Raw genomic sequence first — 10,463 nt, 5'->3', positions numbered from 1 at the left:
TGTTCTAGTGATGTCTGGAGATAGCTCAGTGTTCATGTTTTGTTATGCTTTAACTGTAATTCATGACCATGCCTTTTGTTTTCATATTGTGATGCTGTAGAATAGTGTTTTGATGATTGCAAGATGCCTAGTTGCTGTTATGGACAGATTGTTGCTATATCTTGTATGGAGTGTATGTGTTGCACCGTTGCTCCGTTTTAAGTGTGCTCTATATGAAACTTGCTTAGAATTGCATGTAGCTTAATATTATCATGTTGCATCCATGTTTTGAGAGTGTTTGCTTGATGTTTGTATGCATTTTGCATCTATGCCATGTTTAATTTGTTTTGCTCATATCTTCTAGGCCGTAGCTCTGAATTAAATGAACTTTATATGTAACTTGACTAGAATCTCGTGTAGATCATCTTGGTGCATTTTAACTTGATGTTTAACAACTTGAACATAATGTTTATTCACATGTGGACCAATTTCGAAATATGCATATGAGGACTTACCGGATTTGTTATATGTTGTTTCCGGCCTCATTTAAACTTGCTTTGATGTGTTGCTCTTGTATGCATCATCTCTTGCCATGAGTAGCTTCGTGTAGTCTTGTCTTGCATCATACTTGAGTGTGCATCATGTCATGTATATGTGTGGTGTGTTTACCATGTTGTGTGCTTCTTCTCGATAGTTCCCGTTTCGTTGTGATCGTGAGGATTCGTTCGTCTACGCTTGGTTCGTCTTCGTGGCTTCATCTTCTTCATGGACTCGTTCTTCTTCCTTGCGGGATTTCAGGCAAGATGACCGCTACCCTGGATCTCACTACTATCATTGCTATGCTAGTTGCTTCGTTCTATCGCTTTGCTATGCTACCTATCTCTTGTTGATCAAGCCTCCCAAATTGCCATGTCAGCCTCTAACCTTTTTCACCCTTCCTAGCAAACCGTTGCTTGGCTATGTTACCGCTTTGCTCAGCCCCTCTTATAGCGTTGTTAGTCGCAGGTGAAGTTGAAGATTGCTCCATGGTGGACAGGATTATGTGGGGATATCACAATATCTCTTATATTATTAATGCATCTATATTGAACATATAAACCCTGGTAGTCTACCCGGCCATCTAGGGGGCTTGCGATCGATAATCGTTTTTGACCGTGCGATGTTTTCATTGTTGTACGATTTTTCACGCTGGCACTAGTTTGGCCGTTGGTTCATGTTACACGGTCATGCAGTCTTCAAGGGTGGATGACGAGTGGGACCTCAGTTTACTAGGCCCACTTTGCAGCTACACTCAAAAGAAAACCCATAGTCCCTTCAGTTCTGGGTGCGATTGATGCGGGTAAAAACCTAGCTGCCAATCCCCTCCTGTCCTCGAACAGTCAAGCCCCATATCCCACGCCTCGTCTCCTCCTCTCCCTCTCTCCGCCGCCACGCCCCCTTCTCCTTCTCCTTCTCCACCAGCGCCACCTCTCCTCCTTCTCCTCCACCAGCGCCGCCTCTCCTCCTCTTCTTCGTACGGATCCGACTGGATCCTTCCACGCGTGTGTTCGCTTCTCCTCGAACAGAAGGGTCACAGGCGGGACGTCAACATCCGGGGTTCAGCCCCGATGAATATGGGCTTGACCACGCCGCTGCTGGAGGGAAGGCGGTCCGCAGGTGCTCGTGCCTCCACAACAGGCGTCTCTTCCCATGACCTGTGCCCAAACTGGATCCACAACCTAGGACATGCCCTAGCAAGGTAAGTACGTGATTTGTTCCCGATCCTTGCTCCCCTCGATTCTTGCTGCTGTGGACTTGTTGTGTGTGTGTGTCCTTTCTTCCTCGTTGATGCACCTTCTATTGGTCGATGCCTCCTCATCTCTTGTCCTCACCACAGGGACTTGGAGATGGCGTTGGATGAGGAAAATGAGATCCGAGCGAAATCAAGTGTATTGGCAGTGGCTAGAGCGATGTGGGTTTCTATACGTAACCTTGCCTGTTTAGATGACCTGGTTTGTTCTTGTGGCAAGAGAACTAGCATCAATTAGTACAGACTTTGCTGTTTATGCAAGAATTTGTTAAGGTAAATATTCCATATTCTATCCATGTTTCGGAAGTAACATTGTGCAATAATTTACTGTAATATATATCTTCGGATGAATTGGTAGTCACACACCCACGACACTTTACCTTTGAGGCTTGTATATATTTGTGAGTGTACAAGTATAATTAGTTATAGGGGAGAAAGATGTTGGTCTTTTCTCGAAGACCACAAAGGTTCATGCCTTTTGCGAATTGATTTTGATTTATTGTATTGATCAGCTTTGCCAAGTCATTTTGTGGTATTTAGCACATATATTTGTGAGTGTACAAGTATAATTAGTTATAGGGGAGAAAGATGTTGGTCTTTTCTCGAAGACCACAAAGGTTCATGCCTTTTGCGAATTGATTTTGATTTATTGTATTGATCAGCTTTGCCAAGTCATTTTTTGGTATTTAGCATTCCCAAATTTTTATATTTAGCTAATTTTAATCTTGACCTGATTTGCTCTGCCCAATACACGCATGATGCCTTTTCTTTTCTATCAACTGGATGTAGGTTTAGTTTACCTTTTAGACTTTGTGTTAGACTAGCCTTTCCTGTATATACGTTCTTTGATGGATCAGCTGCGTTCGATTGTAGGTAATGTATATACTTTCTTTGATGGATCAGCTGCGTTAGATTGTAGGTACTGCTGAGCACAAAGTTGTATTTGGATATGATATTAGATTTACCATCATTTTTTTTGCTAATTTTAATCTGATGCAAAAGAGTTCAGTATATTTAAAATTTGGTTTCATATAGAAGCCCATCATTGGAATCAGTATACTTCTGTGTATGATCATGCTTTTTAGGAATTGATATTCCAATCAATCTGTTGATGCGGTGTTTGTCGGAGGCGAAGGGTAGCGACGGGTTCATTCTGAGGTCGTCTTCCTCGAGATACATTCATGCGTCACTTCAGTTCACCTTACCACAAATGCTCAGCCCGCAGATCTGCTCTCTCATCTGAGTATGTATGCCTTGTATCTTGCAGTTCTTCCTAAGCGAGTATTATTGCAGATCCCAGAAGAAGACTATCTTCTACTTATTTCCACCACCATAATACTTTCTTCATTGGCATGATTACTGCTACAACCAAACTTAGAATCATGCTAGGTATGCATATTCGGAGTATAAGATTATGATGACAAGTTCTGAAAATCTGAGCATCTGTGGAATTCTTTATTACGCTGCCACAGTGTTGAGACCTTGCGCTGTAGTAGTAACCAAACTTTCTGTGAAAAAGAGCCACATATGATGGAAGACTGTTCTCTTATCTGGCATTGGCAGTCTATGTCTGTGGCTCTAAATGTTCATATGTACATCCTCTGTTGCTAAATATAAGACGTTTTGGCAGTTTAAATGTCTTATATTTAGGAACTGAGGTAGTACTATTTATACCCTATGCACAATATACATGTTTTTGTTTAGTTGCCATACTGACTTGATTATCACATATGGTTGTATCATATTGTATGGTTTAACACATCACCGGTCACTGCATGGGTGCTGAATATTGACTTTCCCAAATGCAAATAAATAATTGTTCTTCATTTTCATATGCATAATTTAAGTAAGAATGCAATTGTACTGATACTAGCTAATCCATACTATGTAATTAGCATTGCAGGAAAATCTTCCTCAAAAGCTCATTTGTAGCCCTCAATCAACTCGCTGCAATTGAGGCCGACGACACGACGAAGGAGCTATAGGGGAGGGGGAGGAGGCCGATGACAGGGGGAAGGAGCAGGTCGGTGAGAAGGGCAAGCGGAGTAACCTGCTCTAATCATCAGTTTCTTTGCTCATAATTTGGTGCACATTTGCTTGCAGTATCTTATTTTGTCCATTTTTCTTGCACGAGTTGTGGTGTGAAGAGATTTAGAATACAACTGATGATAGCCTCTCTGCTCTATATTTTGAAATGTATAATCCTTGGGTGATGTTTAGGTCTAGATGTTGGTATTTTCATCCATAAAAAACCGTGAAGTTGTATGTGCATTTCCTGCTATGCATCTCTGCAGATATTTGATTGATGCACCTTTTTCTGTATGCCCAGTTTTGCGCCCCGTGTGTTGTTCGGGCGTTGAGGGCCATTCTTTCTTATGTAGGCTCGGATGCATGGTGCAAGGCAGTAATAGAGGCAGTGGATCGAGAGAAGTGGAGAAGAGGGTTCCTCCAAGCTCCATCCATGAATGGCGCCGGTCCAATGCTCAGGTAAATTTTTGCTCTTCCTTCATTTCTTCGTCTTCAGTTGAAGAATCATCCCTCTACTGTCTTCTCGAAGGGTGGCATGTGGCAATGTCGGGGACCAGCGAGGAAGATGACCGGTGTACATCCTTTGGAATAAAATTGAAGTAAGTTCTAAGCACCACTAAGCCTACCTTGCACTTGCTACATCTATTTTTTATTAGTTACATACTTCCCTACTTCTCTTGGGTTATGACGGTGATCTTATGTGTGTTGCATTGGTCAGGACATGGTGAGTCTTGTGGCGCGAAGCCAACAACACGCAGCGGCAAGTGAGCACACTGGCTTGAGCCGCAATACACCAACACCATCAGGTTCGCTTCCTTCCTTTCTTGATTCACAAGTGTGAGCCAAATAATTATATTCATAGTGGAATGAGCTTCTTTTCTTCCATAATATACTTTGATCAGTGTCTTGAAACTTCAGATTGGAGATTTCTAGCTAGAGAAAGAGAATAAAATACTTATACTAATATCACTATTACAAGCTCAACACAGTAGGAAGAATTGCAAGAATTTGGATGAAAATTTTGAATTCTTTTCAGATTGAACGGGTCATATACTGAAGCAAACAATGTAATGTTTTGTAGGAGTTCAAATTATTCTGTACCTCAAGGTGAACCAATCTATCCCCGGAGAGCATATTTTTCTTAATTCTACAATAGAGGATGTCGTGTTTTCCATTTTTTGCTTTAATGTGGGCTGGTTAGGCTGTTTTGGTTTTAATGCCTGACCATAGAGAGAGGAACAGCGGACATTGAGGATTGCGGTGGCAGATTTTTTAATTTGTGTTTGCTTCAAGGATTCTCATTCATCTTAACTTCCATTTACTCAAGACAATTACAACATTGGTAAAGAAACTTTTTTTTGTTCTGTTTTTTGTTATATGATACAGCCCAATAGAACTGAAGCAACTAATTTATTCATGAAAATGGTTGGTTTAAAGCTCGAAAGCTCATACTAAGATGGCTTTTTTCATAACTTCATGATGAAGTAAAATAAAGCTTATGACAGAAGAAACATGCTTGGATAGGCGTCCTTGTTGACCTCGCCGTCTCCAACCGATCCTTGGGTATTGCAGCTCCTTCCAATCAGTTTACTCCTTTTTGACAATTTCCTTACATGAGCCTTGGAGATATGCACTGAATCGGCTAATGTTTTATCTGGGAATTTCCTTTTGTAGAGAGGATGTCTTGCCGAATGTAGTTTTCAGTTCTTGATCTTTTTTATACAAGATATCTAAATACTGTAATGACTCTTGCTGGGAAGAAGGTTGTCATATAAGGGGAAAACTTTAGAAGTTACGCGACGTCAATTAAATCATGTGCAACTTGTTTGCTTCCTTGTTTTTTTATTGCATTCGAGATCTTTACTATTCTCACTGTTGAAAATGCAGAGCAGATCTTTAGTATCTTGAATTATCAGTTAAATTTGTTAGTTGTGAGATGCATATGATTCTGCCTTCATTCACAACCATTCATGTGGTTTATTTGGTTTGGTTGGTCACTATTGGTACTTTCATGCCATCTGATTATGTGGTAGACTGCTTCTGAACTATGTGTGGGGCCGGGTGTTGTCGGCCAGACCTAGGCGCCCTCGCCGGTGACTTGCTATCTAACCCATCCACAGGTTTTCCCTCTCTTTGATTTTCCTGTCCAAGTCCATGATTTGGTTTATCTTGGTTGGCATGCTTTTTTATGTTACCTTGGTGGTCGATGCAATGAGAGGTGCAAATGCAAGGCAAGACGACATTATATAGGTTGTCCTGTGAGTTAGAATATCCATGTGCTACTTATTGTGGTGCGGCATCAAGCATGTTGATTGATTCTGAAGCATGAGTAATCTGTAGTAAGCTGTGTGTACAGATTCCTGATTATTCTGTATGATCCTCTATTTTTTTTCCTTTATGATCCTCTTTATTGTGGTGCCACACCAAGCTTGGGTTATTTACTTGCTTTCACTGTGATTTCTGGGGAGGGCACTTTATTGATTTCTCAAACCTTGGATCTAGACATGTAAATACTTAAACGATTATTTTGCTTTTCGATTAAATATGATACTTACTAAACCTGTCTATCTTATACAAGCTGCAATCTGTTCTAAAAATTCTGTTTATAAGGTACCATCAGCTATGACCCTAATGGACCCCGAATAAAAAGGAGAAAACATTTGACACTTATCATGGCCAACCATGAAACCGTGTTTCGAAACTGCATCATAGCACATATTTCAACCATTGTTTCCTGGTTTGTAATATGTACTAGCCTTCTAAAAAAGACTGAGGCTGCACTTGTTCCTGTTAGGTACTTGTAGCAAATATTTACTAACTTTTGTTCTTTCGATCAGATAATAAAAGTTTCATGTCTCTTAATAAATTTCAGGTTGTCATGTTACAAAAAGGCCTATCTACAAATAGGTGGACAAGATAAAACATTAAAAATAGACTAGAGCATTTTCCATCTCCATTGATAAGAAATAGGTGAAAAGAAATTAAACTTACTCTTTTCCTTCCTTGCTTAAACGTCTTGTGCTGCTATGTAGAAGAGGTATAATCTTTTTATATGGTGAATCATGAAGAAACTTATAATAGCACGGTGCTATCATCTATGGTATTGGTGAATTAGTAGTCATAGTGGTTTAGGATAGTTTTTCATGTGTTGGCTAATTGGTTATTGGTTGTAATTGTTAGTTTCTCTTCACATATGAACCATGCATACTTGCTGGTGGGTGATCCAAAAATGGTCTCAACCAATAAAACTTTTAGCTAGTATGTAAGAATTAGAGTTCTGGATATGGATAGCAGACTACTTTTGATGGTACTCAGTTTCTTGAATCCTGTACATTTCGCAAAAATAATATATTGCTTTCGATGTTTTGGATTTTACCATGTGAGTGCCTCTGGAGAGATTGTTTAATTGCTTTCTTATGCTTCCACCTATTTTCTTCTAGAACGATGATGTGCTTTCTGCTAAAATTGTACACTATGGTGTTGACAAGCATGAATTATTTGCTTTCCTCACATACGGTCGTAAGCCTTATCAACTTGATCATAGTGTTCTCTTTTTATTTGTTAGTGGCATAATTGAAGGGCGAAACTACCAGCTGGTGAAGGAGAGGATATGTATTCGGCGTGTCCTGAAGAGGTAGTCCACGAACCGGCAATGGAGGAAATAAGGTAGAGACGGCAATAGCAGCGAGTACGTTAAGCGCTAGGGATGTGGATATGGTGTGGCATAAAGAGGTAGTCCACAAACCTCTGCTAGGCCTAGGTGCTCCTCTCTCACCTCTTGCATCATTTGGGGATATTCCTTCATTATTTGGTTATCTGTCAATGCTCGGTGTCAATGCTTGGTCCTATTTCCCACCTTGTGCTTTGACTTCTTGCATTTTTTTCGTCTAAGTTATTAGGCTACTACTGCCTGGTTTGCCCATGATGAACCGCTAATTATGATGCACTGCTGGCTGGTCTGTCTTTTTTTATGCTTTTTTAGTGATAACATTGAGACTTAATGTTTACTACTTCATTTCAAAGTTTTAAATTAAGACATCACGGTCAATTTATATGGTCTTCTGAAGTTTCACCTTCCCTCTGTCATATTGGTTTGCTCAAATCAATGGGAAGCCGGCATTACTTTGATGTGCTGGCTTACAGTCTTATTAAGTACTCCCTCTTCAAACTAATACAAGAGCTTTTAGATCACTCCTTACTTTTTAGATCACTAAAATAGTAATCTAAAAGGTCTTACATCTTAGCGTACATTTAACTACTTTATTTGCTATACTATTGTGGATGTACCACAGAATAAAGCAGTCCTCCATTTTTCTTCTCTGCAGATTGATGTACTTGCTCAGCATAAGCCAACATTGGAGAAACTGATCAAGCTATCTTTCATGATCAGTTACACACCAAGCCTATATTTTTTCTGCTTCTACATGTTGCTATGATGGTCATTCGACCCATTTTCTTGAGCCTGCACTACAACGAGAGATCTGGGTTGCTTCTTTGTGGCTTCCAAACTTGAAATGTTTTTTTGGAAGTTAGTTTAGTTTTTTGTTGTGGACTCACAGCTTCTCACATGTACCGTCCTTTTAGACCTTTAAATTACCAAAGAAACTAAAAGAAGATATGGTGGTATGGTCTCAATAGTACAACTTAAAGCCTTCTATGCTTTATATTTTCTCTGAAATTTTCTCTTGAAGAATCATGTATCTATGTTAGATCTGGTGAGAAAAGGTGTCTTCCGAGCAGAGGATGCGGGAGTGTTGGCCACATTTCATTTTCGACTTGAGTGTCTAAATATTCTCACAATACTTGGCTCCCTTTCGGCCTTTGCGCCATTGGCGCAACGAGTCATCTAGTACTTGGTAAAGGGTGGAAGACTCGGCCTTATGCCTGGTGTTTTGTTCCACTCTTGCCGCCCTAGTTTCCGTCATACCGGTGTTATGTTCCCGGATTTTGCGTTCCTTACGCGGTTGGGTGATTTATGGGACCCCCTTGATAGTTTGTTTTGAATAAAACTCCTCCAGCAAGGCCCAACCTTGGTTTTACCATTTGCCTCACCTAGCCCTTTTTCCCTTGGGTTTCCGGAGCCCGAGGGTCATCTTTATTTTAGCCCCCCCGGGCCAGTGCTTGTCTAAGTGTTGGTCCGAACCGAGTAGACTGCGGGGCCCCCTCGGGGAAACTCGAGGTTTGGTTTTACTCGTAGGATGTCTCATCCGGTGTTGCCCTGAGAACGAGATATGTGCAGCTCCTATCGGGATTTTCGGCGCATCGGGCGGCTTTGCTGGTCTTGTTTTACCATTGTCAAAATGTCTTGTAAACCGGGATTCCGAGACTGATCAGGTCTTCCTGGGAGAAGGAGTATCCTTCGTTGATCGCGAGAGCTTATCATGGGCTAAGTTGGGACACCCCTGCAGGGTATAAACTTTCGAAAGCCGTGCCCGCGGTTATGGGCAGATGGGAATTTTATAATGTCCGGTTGTAGATAACTTGACACCTGATTCGAATTAAAATGCATCAACCGCGTGTGTAGCCGTGATGGTCTCTTTTCGGCGGAGTCCGGGAAGTGAACACGGTTTTGGGTTATGTTTGACGTAAGTAGGAGTTCAGGATCACCTCTTGATCATTGCTAGCTTCACAACCATTCCTTTGCTTCTCTTCTCACTCTTATTTGTGTATGTTAGCCACCATACTTGCTTAGCCGCTGATGCAACCTCACCACTTTACCCCTTACTTTCTCATTAAGTTCTGCTAGTCTTGATACCCATGGTAATGCCATTGCTGTGTCCTCGTGGCTCACAGATTACTACAACAACAGTTGCAGGTACAGGTTTATGCGATGATCTTGACGCGAGAGCGATGATTGCTTGTCTTGGAGTTCTTCTTCTGTTTCTTCTTCGATCAGGGGATAGGTTCCAGGTCGGCAGCCTGGGCTAGCAGGGTGGATGTCGTTTGAGTTTCTGTTTATGTTTCATCCGTAGTCGGATGTTGTTCTTATGTAAGATGATGTTGTATTCGTGTGGCATTGTATGCCTTTTGTATGTATCCCCATCTATTATGTAATGTTGATGTAATGATATCCACCTTGAAAAAGCGTTTCAATATGCGGGTCTATCCTTGGTGGGACCTTCGAGTTCCTTTTGGATAGGGTCACATATTGGGCGTGACATCCTACCCTGGCGTTGCAAGTCTGGCTCTAGCCACAGCCTATGTTGCCAAGTCCATCTTCAACACTGAAGACACTTACTTCCACACCAACGCTGAAGCTGATGACAAGGACGATCCTGCTCCCACCTACTGCTTCATGGCACGTGGTGCCAAGGTAAAATCACGTGATGCTTACTTCCAAACATCAAGTGAAGATGACTCTGATTGTGAATCCAAACCCAGCTACAAAACTCTTGCTAAAATTGCAACTGAACAACAAAAAGCTATGGAACATACTCAAAAACTGTTAGACAAAAGAGATGACCTGTTGGACGCGGAAATGACACGTTCACAGTCCTTAGTTGAAGACATAAAAAATCTTCATGCTAAGTACCAAGACCTTGAAAGTCTTCATGAAACTCTCTCAACTACTCATGAAAGGCTCTCCTATGATTATCTTCAAAGGAAGCAAGAGCTTGAGAAATTGAAAGCGGCTCATGAAGATCTTCAAAAAGAAAATGTGTCACTT

The 10,463-nt window shown here is 41.1% G+C and overlaps 1 long non-coding RNA gene across 12 annotated transcripts; it reads left to right on the top strand.

Moving 5' to 3' along the window:
- The first annotated feature begins 2,311 nt into the window (after positions 1 to 2,311).
- LOC123137870 (uncharacterized) lies at positions 2,312 to 8,463 on the top strand. 12 transcript variants are annotated; one of them, XR_006468562.1, is made up of 8 exons: positions 2,312 to 3,011; positions 3,672 to 3,791; positions 4,150 to 4,255; positions 4,326 to 4,395; positions 4,515 to 4,602; positions 4,878 to 6,766; positions 7,362 to 7,556; positions 8,122 to 8,463. It is a non-coding gene; the product is annotated as an uncharacterized lncRNA (long non-coding RNA). The 12 variants fall into 12 exon arrangements; XR_006468561.1 differs by lacking the exon at positions 8,122 to 8,463 and having other exon boundaries at positions 4,878 to 6,590; positions 6,669 to 6,766; positions 7,362 to 8,047; XR_006468563.1 differs by having other exon boundaries at positions 4,878 to 7,528; positions 8,122 to 8,462.
- The last annotated feature ends 2,000 nt before the right edge of the window (positions 8,464 to 10,463 follow it).

Source organism: Triticum aestivum, chromosome 6B (genome assembly GCF_018294505.1).
Source record: "Triticum aestivum cultivar Chinese Spring chromosome 6B, IWGSC CS RefSeq v2.1, whole genome shotgun sequence".
In the NCBI taxonomy this organism is placed as follows: domain Eukaryota; kingdom Viridiplantae; phylum Streptophyta; class Magnoliopsida; order Poales; family Poaceae; genus Triticum; species Triticum aestivum.
Note: the sequence above shows the minus strand (reverse complement) of the source record. Positions and strands in the feature narration are given on the sequence as shown.